At 44.7% G+C, this 11,113-nt stretch overlaps 1 protein-coding gene across 1 annotated transcript in view; it reads left to right on the top strand.

Annotated features, from left to right (window-relative positions):
- The first annotated feature begins 4,626 nt into the window (after nucleotides 1-4,626).
- Nucleotides 4,627-11,113, top strand: part of LOC134202619 (uncharacterized) — a 708,184-nt gene continuing 701,697 nt past the window's right edge. Inside the window, exon 1 of the mRNA XM_062677646.1 lies at nucleotides 4,627-4,990. The gene's annotated coding sequence lies outside the window, so the exon portion shown is untranslated. The remainder of the gene's footprint in view (nucleotides 4,991-11,113) is intronic.

Raw genomic sequence — 11,113 nt, 5'->3', positions numbered from 1 at the left:
CATCAAGCATCCCTATTTTTTTCATGATGACATTTTGAAGTGTGTGTAAAACGATCGTCATATTTTGGGTAGTTCGATTTACGTGTGTATCGGTCCTTTCGGACGCGAGTTGGCGCCACATGTGGTGTCGCCAAAATTTCGTGAGAGTGAATCATATTGTTAATATAGTATATTTGATTATACCCTAGCAGCTCATATGTTACACATATATCACAGTAACTTATACTTGTTTATTTGGTTTTTCATATCTAATTGACCTAACTGTGGTCTTAATGAACTTATAAATTCTAAATAGATCACACAGATCACAATAACAGGTTTCATCAAGGGTTTAACTAACAATAATATAAGATTTAATGTAATAAATAATACAGCACAATTTATACAGCCACACATGATGAAATAGAGTACGTTAATTTACTGCGCAAAGCGAAAACTAACGATAATTACAATTAATTGGACTTGGCTTCCATACGTTTTTTTGTTAAATATCTTGGCTGTGCATATGCACAGCATATGTTTCGAAATGGACAAATTGATATGAAATTTGCGAAAAAGAATCCACGTGTCTTGGGGGGACTCGAACCCTCAACCTCCTACTCTCTAGATAGGCGTGATAACCCCTACACAACAAGACCACTTAAAGGTCACGATTGAGGAAAAGCCATCAGAATCCGAGTACCAACCTCCTCCGCGGTTAGCTCTCTTTTTTGCAAATTGAATATCTTTTGGATGCTTGATTTGCCCAATCTCCACATGTGCTTTACTGTTGTATATCCACAGTCAAGCGAGTGCACATTGTTTATTAAACGAGAGGATCGCACTCCATGCCCCCCAACAACTGGTTGGGCGGGATGGTATAGAATGCGAATTCAATCGCATGGGGGTCACACTCCCTCCGGGAAGAACTATTGAAGAAATTCATAAAGCATTGCTGGAGAAATCACTGGAGGAAATCGTAAAGAAATTTCTGAAATTATTTTTTAAGGAATCTTAGGAGAATCTGCTTATGGTATTCCTGAAGGAATTCTTTAAGAAGTTCCTGGAGGGATTCTTGGGAGAATTACGAAAAAATGCTTTACTTAAATATTCTGGAAGTTTCAGAAGAATTCTTTGGAAGTTTCAAAGATTTTTCTCATGTATGATCTCTGTGTAATTTTATGGGATTTCCAAAAGAGGCTTATTCGGAACCATGTCACCTCAAAAGGTATATTAATTAGAACGAACAGCAAGTTTTTGCACACTTTCTCGCTAGTATACAGTGTTAAAATTAGCAGCATATATTTTATGCTTTTATTGCACGAGAAATGCAGACATTTAAATCGCTCGAACTGTTTGAAGGAAAATTTTGAACCACGCCGACCGAGCCGCCGCCGCCGCCGCCGAAAACAACCGCGGCGTGGCGCCGGCTAAGCCGCCGCCGCCGTTAGAAAAGTACATTCACGCCGCCGCCGGTTCAAAGTAGATCGGCGCACAGGTCTAGCTGGATTGCGTGGGTGAGCACAAATAAGCCCACCAGAGACGTGAGAAGCTCTTGTTTAAAAAAGCAGTTTCGCCCTTTTGAAATGTTGGTGCCGATTTGGCCGAATAATTCATTTGAAAAGTGAGAAATTAGGAATGAAAAAAGAGACATCTCACTTCTCACTCCTTATTTCTCACTTCTCGCTGGAAAGTGAGTGGTAAGATGTCTCACTACCCACTTCGCACTACTCACTTCTCACAGTGAGAAGTGAGAAATGAGGAAGGAAAGCGCACTTCTCACTTTTTACAATGAGAAGAGAAAAATGAAAAGAGAGACGTCTCTCTTCTCATTCCTAATTTATCACTTTTCAAATGAACTATTCGGCTAAATGACCTAGTCGGCCAAATGTCCTATTAGGCCAAATGAACTTTTCGATCAAATGACCCTTTCGGCCTAATGGCCCGTTCGGCCTAGTGACCCTTTCGGCCAAATGATCCTTTTGGCCTAATGACCCTTTCGGCCAAACTACCCTTTCTGCCAAATGACCCTTTCGGCCAAATAATCCTTTCAGCCAAATGACCCTTTCGGCTAAATGATTTTTTTTCGGCCAAATGACCCTTTCGGCCTAATGACCCTTTCGGCCAAACGACCCTTTCGGCCAAATGACCCTTTCGGCCAAACGACACTTTCGGCCTAATGGTCTGTTCGGCCTAGTGGCTTTCGGCCGAAAGGGTCGTTTTACCGAAAGGGTCGTTTGGCCGAAAGGGTCATTTGACCGAAAGGGTGCAAATCTCGGTAAAAGTTCAACAGTGCTGAGATCCCGGTTAACAAAATCAAATATGCACTATCCCTAACGTGCGATAGGAGGCACTCAATTGATAAGCACTTGTTGGCGCAATTGAAGATCAAAACAAAAAGCGAATCAAGATTCATAACACTCGTTCAGCGTAGTTGATAATCATTTCCAAAAAATTCTATATAATATAAGTAGACTTAAAAGAAATCTAGTGAATTCAGTGAAAATTGTGGTGAATAAGAATCCCCTTAAAAAATAAAGGCTACGATCCCCCATGTGTAGCAGCATATATGCTAGGTCATTACACTATTGTGCGAGATAGTTCGGGTGAGGTAGTTATCTAATTTACACCAATAACAAATCGTACATGGCTATGATCTACAGTTCGAATTGCTCGTTCCCGTGAGACAGAAGTCCGTCCGGCCCGAATACCATTGGGAATACTAAACGTAAGAGCAAATCTAATGACTGTATTACTATGTAGTTTATTCCGTTGGGGGTCAGCGGTACATAAGACAATTACGCGGAACATTATACACACATGAAACTGCATGATGATGAATACCACATTGACCGAGCATTCCATTGATTCTTTGTAGTAAATGAGTTTCATATATCTTTCTATAGGGAAACTATATTCTCTCATTCACCATAGGATCACGTGGGTTTTATTTCATTTCCGTGTCGGACAATCATAATTCCGGAACATCCCATTGCAACGATTTTCAGCAATGTTACTGATTATCATTGTGTTGTTACAATGTTGTTCCATTATACAATATAGAAGTACAAATTTATTCGCTGACAAGAATATCTAATCAATCACTTCCACTATAAAGTAAGATACTTTTATATCGAAGAAATAAGAATTAAATTCAGCCGGTAGGGGAGAAAATATAAAAAATATGTTTAAAAGTGTTCGTTCCACCCACTTGGACTGAAAAACTATTTTCGTCCGAGCAGACATAAACATAAAGTTGGTGTCTTATTCGACAATCAACTGGAAGATATAGGCAGACAGACCGGCTCTTCTAGATTTAGTCCAACATATGCACTATGCTGCAGCGCAGCGCCCATATAGTTGCATCGGTCTGAGCGCGTACGATGATGCTATTTAGGCCCCATCAAAAAGCTATTTCTGGTCCCGCTCAAAAAGAATAACAAAATAGCTTAAAAGGTTCTTTCGGCTCCGCCCGTCGTTCGTGCGTGAGCTAGGCGAATGGAAGACGACTCCCCCGACAAGCCATTTGGATGCAGCTAAATCAACTTCACACGCAGTGGATTCCATTCTTGTGAAAGCGAAGTAAATTTTTCAGATATCTGACGATGACCTCAAGCAACGCGTCGGATAATGTGTCAAATTATGACACACTGACTAAGGCGCGCGCGGCCCATGAGATCATTAATTTAATTTTCTTTCAGTATCTTCCAGCTTATCTGATACTCGTTAGTCCGACGGTGCGATAGTTCGGAGGCATCAATTTAGCTCATAGTCGCAAATAGCAGAAACCCTGTCTTGTCAATGTCTGGTTTTCTTGAGAGATCAACATAAAGTCAAACACGCGTGATACATGATGTCACATGCCATGTTCTATACTAATGTGGTTATGGCTGAATGATTGCGATCGCATTTGAGTCACATAATTCAAGCTCGGTCCTTCCTAAGTCTAGCTGTGACATAGATACAATTTTTGGTACGGCTTCTTTCCCTTGAGCAACCGTCGTCAGTGCCGATAGTAACGATTGCTAAACATGGAAATGCCTTCATTTAGAGCTATTCATAATTAGTTCCAAACCTAACTCCAATATTTGAATTTAAGATAAATTAGAAGAAATATAGAAATATACAAATGTTGCATTAACAGCTGATTCAAATGAATTTATATAAAAACAAAACATCAGTAATGGCTTTGCTCACTAACTTCACATTATTTCGGGAGTATGTAGGAGGTCGACGCAAACCCATCAGTGACGTGTTTATTGCTCGCTGTCTCCAAACTGGATGCACTTTCCCAACTTTCAGCCTTCTCAATCCATCATCCAATGCGGCAACATATATGTGTAGATAGTAATGTGTGTTTATTGCAGCAAGATCTCCATATCTTTTGCACCGAAGAAGCAGAGAGTCCGCGAGATTCACGCTCACGCTCACGCCTATGCACGACGCCGCGCGCACCGAGGTCAAATCGTACAGACTCCGATGGTGCGGCGCAGGCAGCAGATCTCTTTCGCAGCATCGCGTCCTCGCCGTTTTGTTCGTCGCGTGATCTATCTGCAGCCAGCCAGCCACGCTTACCCACACCGACTGCGCTCCATCACGTAGAGGGAGGCATGCGCGCGGCGGATCATTGTCGTCGTCGTCGTCGGTTTTTATGCTAAGCCTCGTGCACTCGGTGCTTTAGTATTGTGCCGATCTCTCCGGGCGATCGTCGTCGATCGATCTTGTCTGCGTTTGCGAAATACGTACGAACGACTGAATACTTTCGGTATCAACAAGCGGGTCGTGTAGGTACGCGTGTGATCGTCTCAAATTCGCGACCGCGAGTGTTGTTTTGTTGCGATTGGAAATTGGAAAGAACTTTCGCGGCGCGTGTCGTCCGCCGGGCGCGCGGTCTTTTGTTTACGTTTGCGATCGCGTTGTTTGTCGCTGTTGAAGCCAGTTCGCGGATCGTACGTGTGTTCGAATTTGTGGGTGTGCCCACCGCTGTTTGGCTATTAGCTGCTATTAGTTGGTAAATATTAGATCCAAACGTGAAGATTTAAAGCAAGCGGGTTGTACATCTTCCGAGAATAAGTCGAAGTGGGATGCGAGTGAGTCAAATGCGCTTAGACACACTGCGTGGGGTAATGCACGTGTACGTACATGCATACTGTGAACATTGGCGTAGCTATGAAATATATCTTGAGAAAATAGTCTTGATCGCTGCAAATTCTTATATGTTTTTCATATTTTTTTTGAGACTTTTGTAATTTCCGTTGAATTTCAGAGAAAAAAATTTTACCCTGGAAAATAAACATTTCTATTTCTATCTTTGGAACATGCTCAAGGTTTTGACAATGTTTAAGGTTTCAGAAAATAAACAAAATTTGTTCATTTTATGGACTTTCATCTAGCTTGATCTCTGTTCAAGGGTACTTTGGGAAGTAAAAGATTTTTAGGCAGTGCTAATTACTGCGCTATATAGACCTGGCGTCTTGGGTAGCTTTGTATTGAGACACTAATGCTGAAGCTTTATTCAAATCAAATTTTGAGAAATGTTCCTTCTCATGTGTCTTTTGAAATTTGCTATGCCATGCCGAGCTTTTGATTAAAGGTTGGTGGTGAAATATCAAATACTGTTTTACTAAGGAATGCATAAGATTTTCGAAATGCGAGCTGTCATTTTTGTACTTTTGTCGGATAACTCTTATTCACCCGTATTCATTCATTTGGCCATCATAGATAACTCCGAACTCCGAGATAACTCCGAATTCACAAATTCACGCCAAATTCGCTTCAAATTCGCTTCGGAATCCTGAAAGGATTCGCTTCGGAATCCTGAAAGAATTCGCTTCGGAATCCTGAAAGAATTCGCTTCGGAATCCTGAAAGGATTCGCTTCGGAATCCTGAAAGAATTCGCTTCGGAATCCTGAAAGGATTCGCTTCGGAATCCTGAAAGGATTCGCTTCGGAATCCTGAAAGGATTCGCTTCGGAATCCTGAAAGGATTCGCTTCGGAATCCTGAAAGGATTCGCTTCGGAATTCTGAAAGGATTCGCTTCGGAATCCTGAAAGAATTCGCTTCGGAATCCTTGAAGGATTCGCTTCGGAATCCTTGAAGGATTCGCTTCGGAATCCTTGAAGGATTCGCTTCGGAATCCTTGAAGGATTCGCTTCGGAATCCTTGAAGGATTCGCTTCGGAATCCTTGAAGGATTCGCTTCGGAATCCTTGAAGGATTCGCTTCGGAATCCTGAAAGGATTCGCTTGAATCCTGAAAGGATTCGCTTCGGAATCCTGAAAGTTCGCTTCGGAATCCTGAAAAGTTCTGCTTCCGAATCCTGGAAAGGATTCGCTTCGAATCCTGAAAGGATTCGCTTCGAATCCTGAAAGGATTCGCTTGAATCCTGAAAGGATTCGCTTCGGAATCCTGAAAGGATTCGCTTCGGAATCCTGAAAGGATTCGCTTCGGAATCCTGAAAGTTCGCTTCGGAATCCTGAAAGGATTCGCTTCGGAATCCTGAAAGGATTCGCTTCGAATCCTGAAAGGATTCGCTTCGGAATCCTGAAAGTTCGCTTCCGGAATCCTGAAAGTTCGCTTCGGAATCCTGAAAGGATTCGCTTCGGAATCCTGAAAGGATTCGCTTCGGAATCCTGAAAGGATTCGCTTCGGAATCCTGAAAGGATTCGCTTCGGAATCCTGAAAGGATTCGCTTAGGAATCCTGAAAGGATTCGCTTAGGAATCCTGAAAGGATTCGCTTCGGAATCCTGAAAGGATTCGCTTCGGAATCCTGAAAGGATTCGCTTCGGAATCCTGAAAGGATTCGATTCGGAATCCTGAAAGGATTCGATTCGGAATCCTGAAAGGATTCGATTCGGAATCCTGAAAGGATTCGATTCGGAATCCTGAAAGGATTCGATTCGGAATCCTGAAAGGATTCGATTCGGAATCCTGAAAGGATTCGATTCGGAATCCCGAAAGGATTCGCTTCGGAATCCCGAAAGGATTCGCTTCGGAATCCCGAAAGGATTCGCTTCGGAATCCCGAAAGGATTCGCTTCGGAATCCCGAAAGGATTCGCTTCGGAATCCCGAAAGGATTCGCTTCGGAATCCCGAAAGGATTCGCTTCGGAATCCCGAAAGGATTCGCTTCGGAATCCCGAAAGGATTCGCTTCGGAATCCCGAAAGGATTCGCTTCGGAATCCCGAAAGGATTCGCTTCGGAATCCCGAAAGGATTCGCTTCGGAATCCCGAAAGGATTCGCTTCGGAATCCCGAAAGGATTCGCTTCGGAATCCCGAAAGGATTCGCTTCGGAATCCTGGAAGGATTTGCTTCGGAATCCTGAACGGATTCGCTTCGGAATCCTGAAAGGATTCGCTTCGGAATCCTGAAAGGATTCACTTCGGAATCCTGAAAGGATTCGCTTCGGAATCCTGAAAGGATTCGCTTCGGAATCCTGAAAGGATTCGCTTCGGAATCCTGAAAGGATTCGCTTCGGAATCCTGAAAGGATTCGCTTCGGAATCCTGAAAGGATTCGCTTCGGAATCCTGAAAGGATTCGCTTCGGAATCCTGAGAGTGTCCGCTTCGGAATCCTGAAAGGATTCGCTTCGGAATCCTGAAAGGATTCGCTTCGGAATCCTGAAAGGATTCGCTTCGGAATCCTGAAAGGATTCGCTTCGGAATCCTGAAAGGATTCGCTTCGGAATCCTGAAAGGATTCGCTTCGGAATCCTGGAAGGATTCGCTTCGGAATCCTGAAAGGATTCGCTTCGGAATCCTGAAAGGATTCGCTTCGGAATCCTGAAAGGATTCGCTTCGGAATCCTGAAAGGATTCGCTTCGGAATCCTGAAAGGATTCACTTCGGAATCCTGAAAGGATTCGCTTCGGAATCCTGAAAGGATTCGCTTCGGAATCCTGAAAGGATTCGCTTTGGAATCCTGGAAGGATTCGCTTCGGAATCCTAAAAGGATTCGCTTCGGAATCCCGAAAGGATTCGCTTCGGAATCCCGAAAGGATTCGCTTCGGAATCCTGAAAGGATTCGCTTCGGAATCCTGAAAGGATTCGCTTCGGAATCCTGAAAGGATTCGCTTCGGAATCCTGAAAGGATTCGCTTCGGAATCCTGAAAGGATTCGCTTCGGAATCCTGAAAGGATTCGCTTCGGAATCCTGAAAGGATTCGCTTCGCAATCCTGAAAGGATTCGCTTCGCAATCCTGAAAGGATTCGCTTCGCAATCCTGAAAGGATTCGCTTCGCAATCCTGAAAGGATTCGCTTCGCAATCCTGAAAGGATTCGCTTCGGAATCCTGAAAGGATTCGATTCGGAATCCTGAAAGGATTCGATTCGGAATCCTGAAAGGATTCGATTCGGAATCCTGAAAGGATTCGATTCGGAATCCCGAAAGGATTCGCTTCGGAATCCCGAAAGGATTCGCTTCGGAATCCCGAAAGGATTCGCTTCGGAATCCCGAAAGGATTCGCTTCGGAATCCCGAAAGGATTCGCTTCGGAATCCCGAAAGGATTCGCTTCGGAATCCCGAAAGGATTCGCTTCGGAATCCCGAAAGGATTCGCTTCGGAATCCCGAAAGGATTCGCTTCGGAATCCCGAAAGGATTCGCTTCGGAATAGCGAAAAGCTTCGCTTCGGAATCCCCAATGGATTCGCTTCGGAATCGAAAGGATTCGCTTCGAATCGAAAGGATTCGCTTCGGAATTCTGAAAGGATGTGCTTTGGATTCCCGAAAGGATTCGCTTCGGAATCCCGAAAGGATTCGCTTCGGAATCCCGAAAGGATTCGCTTCGGAATCCTGAAAGGATTCGCTTCGGAATCCTGGAAGGATTCGCTTCGGAATCCTGGAAGGATTCGCTTCGGAATCCTGGAAGGATTCGCTTCGGAATCCTGGAAGGATTCGCTTCGGAATCCTGGAAGGATTCGCTTCGGAATCCTGGAAGGATTCGCTTCGGAATCCTGGAAGGATTCGCTTCGGAATCCTGGAAGGATTCGCTTCGGAATCCTGGAAGGATTCGCTTCGGAATCCTGGAAGGATTCGCTTCGGAATCCTCGAAGGATTCGCTTCGGAATCCTCGAAGGATTCGCTTCGGAATCCTCGAAGGATTCGCTTCGGAATCCTCGAAGGATTCGCTTCGGAATCCTCGAAGGATTCGCTTCGGAATCCTCGAAGGATTCGCTTCGGAATCCTCGAAGGATTCGCTTCGGAATCCCGAAAGGATTAGCTTCGGAATCCCGAAAGGATTCGCTTCGGAATCCTGAAAGGATTCGCTTCGGAATCCTGAAAGGATTCGCTTCGGAATCCTGAAAGGATTCGCTTCGGAATCCTGAAAGGATTCGCTTCGGAATCCCGAAAGGATTCGCTTCGGAATCCTGAAAGGATTCGATTCGGAATCCTGAAAGGATTCGATTCGGAATCCTGAAAGGATTCGATTCGGAATCCTGAAAGGATTCGATTCGGAATCCTGAAAGGATTCGATTCGGAATCCTGAAAGGATTCGATTCGGAATCCTGAAAGGATTCGATTCGGAATCCTGAAAGGATTCGATTCGGAATCCTGAAAGGATTCGATTCGGAATCCTGAAAGGATTCGATTCCGGAATCCTGAAAGAGTTCGATTCGAATCCTGAAAGAGTTCGATTCGGAATCCTGAAAGGATTCGATTCGGAATCCTGAAAGATTCGATTCGGAATCCTGAAAGTTCGATTCGGAATCCTGAAAGGATTCGATTCGGAATCCCGAAAGGATTCGCTTCGAATCCCGGAAAGGATTCGCTTCTGAATCCCGGAAAGGATTCGCTTCGAATCCCGAAAGGATTCGCTTCGGAATCCCGAAAGGATTCGCTTCGGAATCTGAAAGGATTCGCTTCGGAATCCCGAAAGGATTCGCTTCGGAATCGAAAGGATTCGCTTCGGAATCCCGAAAGGATTCACTTCGGAATCCCGAAAGGATTCGCTTCGGAATCCCGAAAGGATTCGCTTCGGAATCCCGAAAGGATTCGCTTCGGAATCCCGAAAGGATTCGAATCCCGAAAGGATTCGCTTCGGAATCCCGAAAGGATTCGCTTCGGAATCCCGAAAGGATTCGCTTCGGAATCCCGAAAGGATTCGCTTCGGAATCCCGAAAGGATTCGCTTCGGAATCCCGAAAGGATTCGCTTCGGAATCCCGAAAGGATTCGCTTCGGAATCCCGAAAGGATTCGCTTCGGAATCCCGAAAGGATTCGCTTCGGAATCCCGAAAGGATTCGCTTCGGAATCCTGAAAGGATTCGCTTCGGAATCCTGAAAGGATTCGCTTCGGAATCCTGAAAGGATTCGCTTCGAAATCCTGAAAGGATTCGCTTCGAAATCCTGAAAGGATTCGCTTCGGAATCCTGAAAGGATTCGCTTCGCAATCCTGGAAGCATTCGCTTCGGAATCCCGAAAGGATTCGCTTAGAATCCCGAAAGGATTCGCTTAGAATCCCGAAAGGATTCGCTTAGAATCCCGAAAGGATTCGCTTAGAATCCCGAAAGGATTCGCTTGAATCCTGAAAGGATTCGCTTCGGAATCCTGAAAGGATTCGCTCGAATCCTGAAAGGATTCGCTTCGGAATCCTGAAAGGATTCGCTTCGAATCCTGAAAGGATTCGCTTCGGAATCCTGAGAAAGGATTCGCTTCCGGAATCCTGAAAGTTCGCTTCGGAATCCTGGAAGGATTCGCTTCGGAATCCTGGAAGGATTCGCTTCGGAATCCTGAAAGGATTCGCTTCGGAATCCTGAAAGGATTCGCTTCGGAATCCTGAAAGGATTCGCTTCGGAATCCTGAAAGGATTCACTTCGGAATCCTGAAAGGATTCGCTTCGGAATCCTGAAAGGATTCACTTCGGAATCCTGAAAGGATTCGCTTCGGAATCCTGAAAGGATTCGCTTCGGAATCCTGAAAGGATTCGCTTCGGAATCCTGAAAGGATTCGCTTCGGAATCCCGAAAGGATTAGCTTCGGAATCCCGAAAGGATTCGCTTCGGAATCCCGAAAGGATTCGCTTCGGAATCCCGAATGGGTTCGCTTCGGAATCCCGAAAGGATTCGCTTCGGAATCCCGAAAGGATTCGCTTCGGAATCCTGAAAGAATTCGCTTCGGAATCCTGAAAGGATTCGCTTTGG

This window comes from Armigeres subalbatus, chromosome 1, assembly GCF_024139115.2.
Source record: "Armigeres subalbatus isolate Guangzhou_Male chromosome 1, GZ_Asu_2, whole genome shotgun sequence".
NCBI lineage: Eukaryota > Metazoa > Arthropoda > Insecta > Diptera > Culicidae > Armigeres > Armigeres subalbatus.
The sequence above is the reverse complement of the archived record's forward strand: the minus strand, read 5'-3'. Positions and strand labels throughout refer to the sequence as shown.